Here is an 8,666-nt window from a genome sequence, read left to right as displayed (position 1 = left end):
TCTGGTTAATACTTGTAACTTAGTTGTGTCTTGATTAGCATGGTGCAGCCTGCTACATTTAACTTTCTTTCCCATGGTATGCTGCTATATTTTTACGAGACGAGACAAAACGAGACAAACGAGACGAGACGGGACAGAACCTCTCGAGACGAGACACGAGACGGGACGAGCGCATTTTTTTGAGACGAGACACGAGACGAGACATGCTTTGCACGAGACGAGACGAGACAGCCTGAAGTCTCGTCTCGTGGCAACACTATCCCTGACTCATTATATACACAGTATATATTCTATAGTTATTGGGAACTGAATTAAGTGCTTTCTTTAATCGCTTATGGAAACATTATAATAGATTAGAGAAATACGGGCTAACCAGATGTTTCAGCAACCAAAGTAGCACCAACTGCGTTGTTTCGTACTCGTTATCAGTACTTTCTCACGCCAAAGTTATCGCCGTGTCTAGTGCATTATGGGCAGTTGACTAAAATTAACATAAATTGTATTCCGTATTCTGTTTGTATGTGCATACAGGTGAGGTAACTGAGTGATTTTTGAAATGAACTACCAACACTTTTAGTTGATCATTGCAACCCGTACCTTGAGTTTTGATGCTCAGGGAGTTTGACTCCAGGTCTGGAAGCCGTAACAACGCATCTCGTGTCGAACTTCAAGTCTGACTTTTTGTTAAGGGGAACAAGCTATTTAGCCGGTGAAGGACGTTTTCTTACGGCTAGCCCCAACTATTGAAGTCCCAGGTCCGCAGACCTTGTGCGTTTAAAATTTTATACACGCGCCCTCCAACCTCAGCATTCGACTTTTTTTTTTTAATTTGCTGAAGAATCACCTCTACGTTTTAGGATGGTTCAGCGTAACAACTGGATTCATCGTGGGACGATCCAGACAACTTTTCCCCAGTGCTAATCCCCCAAGTGTGTCAATGGTGTGAGAGGAGCATTTACAGTGAAATCCGAATTATAATCTTACATATTTAAAGGGCTGTCGCGCACTGAAAAGTCAAAGTGTGATTTCAGTGACGAAAATTATTTTACATATTCAATGCTCAGTGTTGTGTTCATTCCTCTTCGCTATTTTATTTGGTCTAGGAAATAATTCGTGCGGTTGGTACGCACACATTGAAGCTGTGGTACAAACACAAAATACATAAATACTTTAAGAAAAATATTGTCCATCGCTAGCCACCACTTTCGCCCATCTGTCAGGCAATGTACGGATTCCGTGGCGAAAGAAGTCCTCATCCTTGGAAGCGATCCAGTCAGAGACCCATGTTTCGATATCTTCTGAAGAAGTAAACCGCTGTCCAATCAAATCGTTGTTCATGCAATCTAACAAGTAGTAGTCCGAAGGAGCAACGTCTGGTGAATACGGCGGGTGGGGTAAAACTTCCCATCCGACATTTTCTAAATAGGTTTTGACCGGTTTTGCGACATGTGGGCGAGCGTTATCATGTTGAACAATAAGTTTATCATGTCTGTTCTCCCATTCTGGTCGTGTTCTGGCCAGAGCTTGCTTCAAACGCATTAATTGTCGTCGATAACGTTCTCCATTCATAGTTTCACCCGGTTGCAGCAGCTCATAGTACACCACACCTTTCATATCCCACCATATGCACAGCATAACCTTTGCACAGTGAATATCTCGTTTTGGTTGTGATGGACCTGGTTCACCTGGTTTCACCCAGGCCTTTTTTCGTTTAGGATTCTCGTAATGGATCCACTTCTCATCACCCGTAATAATTCGATGCAGAAACCCCTTTCTGCTCTGTCGTTGAAGCAGCAATTCGCAAATGGTTTTTCGTCTTTCAACGTCTCTGTCTTTCAATTCATGTGGAACCCAATGTGACATCTTTTGAATCATTCCCATGGCTTTCAAGCGTTTGGAGACTGTTGTTTGATCAACGCCTAATGCTGCTGCAAGTTGTTCCTGCGTTTGACACGAATCCTGCTCGAGCAATGCTGTCAATTCTTCGTCTTGAAATTTTTTTGGCTGTCCAGCTCGCTCTTGGTCTGCCAAGCCGAAATCACCACTTCTAAACCGTGCAAACCACTTCTGACACGTTCGCTCAGCTAGAGCATGGTCACCATACACTTCCACCAAAATACGATGACTTTCAGTCGCACTTTTCTGCATGTTAAAGTAATGCAGCAGGACACCCCGCAAAAACACTTTATCAGGCACAAATTGCGCCATGTTCACTTAACTACAAACTGGTGTTGTTGACGCTTTAATCCACTGCCCTATACTACGAACGATACGCGATGACAGGGGTTTGCAACACATGTGTGGATACACGGAACTGTGGGACGCTCCGTTCGTTGCGCCATCTCTTGTCCACCCGCACGAATTAATTCCTAGACCAAATATATATATATATATATATATATATATATATATATATATATATATATATATATATATATATATATATATATATATATATATATATATATATATATATATATATATATATATATGATAGTGTTCTAATAAATAAGTATAGTGTCATTTAATCCAGTGTGTTTTCGTTGTTTGTATGAGTGATGTTTGTGTGCGTTATGGTCTGGATGACCGCCTGATCGTCCGTGAGGTTTTCGAGACGAGACACCCGAACCTCTCGGCGCCTAATGCTCATCTCATTATTGAGACCGACGAGCGATTTGGAAACAGTTTGTAACCTTTTCTTGGAGAGGTCCTTCATCGTCCCGTCCAGGTAAGTTCCAGTCTCAGGAGAATACTTATTGGTAGGACCATGAACCACGAACAATGATTCGAACTCAGATTGGTTACAAATAAATGGAAGCCCGAACAGCGACCCGAACTTCGGGCGGTTACAATTCTATGCCGCAAGGCGACCAAATATGTGTGAATCAAGTGTCAAGGTCAGAGATCACGGTCAGATCAAGGTCACAGGTCATCTTGAGAACTTATTTGAATACACTGAAAACAACGAAATGTCCGTACCTCATCATGTCAAATGGGTTCTCAAGGTGACCTGTGACCTTGATTTGACAGTAACCCCTGACCATGACACTTGATTGACGCATATTTGGTCGGCTTGCGACATAGAATCATATCATACAGCTTTTTCTTTGTTATTACTTCGATTTACGTTTTTTCAAGCTCTTTCAGAATTTACCATTGCAATCCCATAAGGAAAAATTTGAAATTTGATCTTTGATCCTATATCTCTTCAATATTTAGTACAAGTGACATGCTTCTATGACGAAACAAAACTTATGTCCTTCGTCTAAAGTTACACCAAATTGCACGGCTTTACCTCATACCACTTTTGCACAGTGAACAAATGAAATTGACACACGAATTAATCAACCCTCTGTATATGGGTTTGTACCAATTATCAATATCAGTGTTGAATTCATACTTTTCGGGGTCGCTGATATTAACAATGACACTTCCGATGCCGTGGCCCGCAACATGGGGAGGAGAGGGAATATATAAAAATCATCGAAAATGACCAATATCAAGGAGCGCTTTAGTAATAGTAAAAAGTGACTGACTAACGAAACATATTACTATTCTTTCTTAATTTAACCCAGCGAAGCGGGTAATTGATACTAGTTGTAAATAAAGGGTAAGTCCATTTCAGCTCTTCGTTTCTGTAATTTCACTGCATTTCCTTTACTCTTACAAGGAATACTTTTATTTGCGCCACCCTGTATGAGTTAGCATAAAAGTACACGTGATGTAAGGTGTAGTGGTAAATTCATTACTGCATCTCAGAAAGCAGCGTGGCAACATCGCAGAAGCACTTGTCCCTAAACACGAAACAAACAAACAAACAAAAAAAAAGTAAAAACCCATAGGCAACGTGGAATGGTGTTGTCGCGGTGTCCCCAGGGCCCCCGTCATGGAACCCCAGGACCAACTTGAAAATTTTAAATAGGAATATAGGTCGAGTGATACCTTATTTGATAGATCGTGGAAAACCAATGAGCTTATTACAAAATTTGTTTTGATTTCGGGCAAGCCGGTTTCAAAATGGCCGCCGAAAATTTTGTACTAAGCTGTTTGGTATTTCACGATCTATGAAAGAAGCTATCGCTCGCCCTACATTGCCATTTGACAATTCTATGTTCATCCCTCCCTCCAAAATGGGAGGCGGGGAACCTCATGTTTCACTCATATTTTAGGCCATCTGTATTGTACACTCCGCATCAAAAAATTGCGACAGCTAACGCCGTGCAGCTAGGCCACCCAATATACACCTTCTTATCCCATAATTGTGTCTGGTAGAGAGACTCCCCCTCTCCTCCTTTCTTCTCTCCCATACTAAAATTAGGTAACAACATGAACGCAATTCTAATTTCAAACTACACATGTATTAGTATCGATAAAATGAAATTTAAAAACCGAGACGAAACAAGATTCGTAAGTTGATTTAGGGAAAAACTGAAACACACATAATGAAAAATTCAAACCAATGGATGTCTATTTCCCAGAGGTTCAGAAATGAGGCAGAGACAGAGAGAGAGAGAGAGAGAGAGAGAAAGAAGGCGAGAGAAAAAGAAAAGGGAGAACAGATAAAAATGTGGAATTTTAAACATAGTATGAAAAGAACCTAACATTATAAAGTTCCGTTACCAGAAATTAAACAGTAATATAGAAATAACGTTTGTTTCTGTATATTTTTTTCAGAACTGTTCAAATATATAGAGGATGCTTGAAACATTCATCAAGTCTCTTTCATAAAAGATAGCATACTCAATTTCCAAATGAAATGAAATGAAATCTTTGAATTTTACGTCCCACGCTTATGCCCGTTAGGCTAAAGGAGACGGTGATGATGAGTAATGAACATGGTGGAACGAAGAAAGTGGGAGGAAACGGGAGAACCCCGAGGAAACCCACGCACACGTTGTTTGTCCACTGTTCAATTTCCAGGAAAACTGTAGATCTCACAGACACATCTAAGATAATGTCAAAAGTTTAACACATGCTTTGTTCTCGCGTGGTTCGGTTCGGTAGTGTTCATTGGACGTACTGATGCAAACTACATTCTAATAAACCCAGGACGTAGCGTAGGTCATATCTTCCATTCCAGACTACTAATGCAAAGTGAACGAAAAAAGGAAAAAAGAAAAGGGAGAAAGAAAGATAAAATTGAATGAGTGCTATTTTACCGGTAAATTTTTATCAGAAATATGCTATATTAAAAGTCCAAACCGTATCATAATGAAAAGTTACAAATGTTCAAATGGAAAATTGGATGTTCCTTATAGATGTAGGAAACCTTGCATGTTTCAAATTTCAACGTGAATAAATCACATTGAACTATAAGATGGAAATAAATTTGTGTCGAAAATAAAATTTTGTTTTCAAATAACCAAAGAGGTTGCCATTTTCTAGTCTCTTCCGAAGATTTATCTGTACCGAACATCCAACATCACTTTCATCTCTTGGGAATATAACGTCTTAATTTGAACAGACAGAATGAACACGCTAGAACTCAAACGGATCATAGTGTCAGTCGGATGATGTTGGTTAGGTTATGGGCCACCACTGGGTCGAGGATTCAAACCCGTAGTGACCCGGTAATTCGATTAAGACTCGTAACCCAGATGATAAAAAAGATATTTTGCTTATTCCCTTGCGTTTAAACAGTATTTCTTTCAGAGATGACCAGGACTGGAAATGTTATGTCCAAAGCACGAAAAACTCCACGCTGAAGCTGTCAGTTAATTACATTCTCTAGACCAGGTCTATCGGTCTCTTGCTCCGTTTCAACTTTGGAACACGCACATGCACATATAGTGCGTGGGTACGTGAGAGAGAGAGAGGGGGGAGAAGTGAAAGATGCAACGATAGGATAGGGAAACGTCAAGAAAGAAAGAAAGAAAGAAAGACAGAGATAGAGAGAGAGAGGTGAATATAAATATGAAACATACTTATCATTACAGTGTATGATGAAGAATGCACACACTGTTTATTCGAATTCTCGCCACTGATGCTTTGTAAGTTCTCCAACAGAAGATAAATCTCTGTTTGCAGCCATTATTTTATGCGAAAAATTTATACTACCTGTTGGGGAATCGAACCTAGGATTTCCGCTTGGAAGTCTGGTACTTTACCACTACACCACCGATTGCTTTATCCAAACTTTCTTTAACAAATGCTGTAATCTTTCCAAGAACGTTAACATGAAAAGTATTTACTGCAGATCAATGAAGTGTTTCGTATGTCCTGGTAAATCCCTTGCCCTTTCCCAACCAACATTCGTAAATTGTCTCTATCATGATAAAGGTGTTTACTTCCACATTCTTAAGCATTGCACGTATTATATGAGAAATCTATTCTTCATTGTCATTTTGTAAAAAAAATGCAAGCTTGTCGTGAACAGGATTCGAACCTATGCGGGAAAGCTGTATTGGTCATAACTTCATTACGTTACCGCTACACTACCATGCCACCTGAAACTAAAACTCAAATATTACTTACTTTAGGCTTGATTATTAAGACGATCAAGCTTCTTCCTGTAATGTTTTTTGCACCTAAGTGCACAATGAAATTCATTTATTCGATGACCTAGAGAGAAATTAGTGCCCACTAATAAAGGAAACAACATACAATCCAGGAAAAATTACAGAAATAAAAACCATTATGAATTAATTTCGTTCTGCAAGTTCAAAAGTAAGCCAACAATAATAATAATAATAATAATAATAATAATAATAATAATAATAATAATAATAATAATAATAATAATAATAATAATAATACTATAATCAATTGGCTGCTTTGCTGGGCTAAATTGAGAAAAAATAATAATATGGTCCGTTATTCAGTCACTTTTTACTATTACTAAAGCGCTATTTGATATCGGTCATTTTCGGTAAGTTTTATATATCCTCTCCCCTCCCCATGTTGCGGAGCACGGCATCTTCCGTGCCATTCTTCATCTCAGCCACCCGGGAAACTATGAATTCCACAATTATATTGGTTATTTTGATCATTTTTATATCTCTCCCCCTCCTCCATGTTGCGGGCTGAATTTGGATTTAAACGGCATCAGATGTGTCACTGTTCATCTCAGCGACTCCAAAAATTATAGATTCGATACTAATATCGGTCATTTTTCGTTCTCTTTTAAATGTTGCTATCCTTCCCCCTTCAATTAGTTACATCAAAATGCTATGAGGAAAACCACCTCGGGTTCGTCTTTCATCTAGGTTGAAAATTTTATCGAGATTGGCACGGTGGTTAAGGACTTATTAAATTTTAGTTTAGTGTATATATATATATATATATATATATATATATATCCCTTTAGCATTTCCTTTCTCTAATTTTTAGCGTGAAAGTGAAGCAATAAAAACCATATCAGGCCCGAACCTTATCTATGCTAAAAATTTGATCGAGATAGGTCGCGTAGTTCAAGAGTTATTAAGTTTTATTTATTTTTATATATCTTTCCCCTCCCCTCCACTCTCCTAAGCTTTACTGTCAAAGTGCTATGATAAAAACCACTCCAGGCTCAAACTTCATCCATGTTGAAAATTTGATGCAGATCTGTCCGTTGGTTCAAGACTTATTAACTCATTAACATAGTCACTTTTATTTTAATTAACAATGATTTTTGTATATCTTCCCGTCCTCTCCTGCCCTACATTCCACCACAAAGTGAAATGATTAAAAGCATTCAACTGCACAAATGTAATCTATGTTAAAATTTCATCCAGTTCGGTCGTTTGATTCAAGACTTATTAAGTTTCCTTTATTTTTTAAATATTTTTCTATCCTCCCTAAGTAACACCATCAAAACGAATAGATAAAAAATACTCCCAGGTACGAACATTATTAATGTTGAATATTTGACCGAGATCGGTAGGGTGGTTCAAGAGACTATAAGTCACAGTCCCTTTCAATTTTACAATATAGGTTATTATTATTATTGGCGTACTTTTGAATTTGCACGGCGAAATTACTGCATAATATGTTTTTTATTTCTGTATTCTTTTCTGAATTGTATGTTGTTTCCTTTATTAGTGGGCACTAATTTCTCTCTAGGTCATAGAATAAATGAATTTCGTTGTGCACTTAGGTGCAAATAACCTTGGAGAAGGAAGCTTGATCGTCTTAATAATCAAGCCTAAAGTAAGTAACATATGAGTTCTAATTTCAGGTGGCATGGTAGTGTAGCGGTAACGTAATGGAGTTACGACTAATATAGCTGTCTAGCATACGTTCGAATCCTGTTCACGACAAGCTTGCATTTTTTTACAAAATGACAATGAAGAATCGATTTCTCATATAATACGTGCAATGCTTAAGAATGTGGAAGTAAACACCTTTATCATGATAGAGACAATTTACGAATGTTGGTTGGGAAAGGGCAAGGGATTTACCAGGACATACGAAACACTTCATTGATCTGCAGTAAATACTTTTCGTGTTAACGTCCTCGGAAAGAAAGATTACAGCACTTGTTGAAGAAAGTTTGGATAAAGCAATCGGTGGTGTAGTGGTAAAGTACCAGACTTCCAAGCGGAAATCCTAGGTTCGGTTCTCCACCAGGTAATATAAAGTTTTTCGCATAAAATAATGGCTGCAAACAGATTTATCTTTGGTTGGAGAACTTACAAAGCATCAGTGGCGAGAATTCGAATAAACAGTGTGTGCATTCTTCATCA

Source organism: Thermobia domestica, chromosome 3 (genome assembly GCF_964235325.1).
Source record: "Thermobia domestica chromosome 3, izTheDome1.hap1.1, whole genome shotgun sequence".
NCBI classification, from domain to species: Eukaryota; Metazoa; Arthropoda; class Insecta; order Zygentoma; family Lepismatidae; genus Thermobia; species Thermobia domestica.
Note: the sequence above shows the minus strand (reverse complement) of the source record.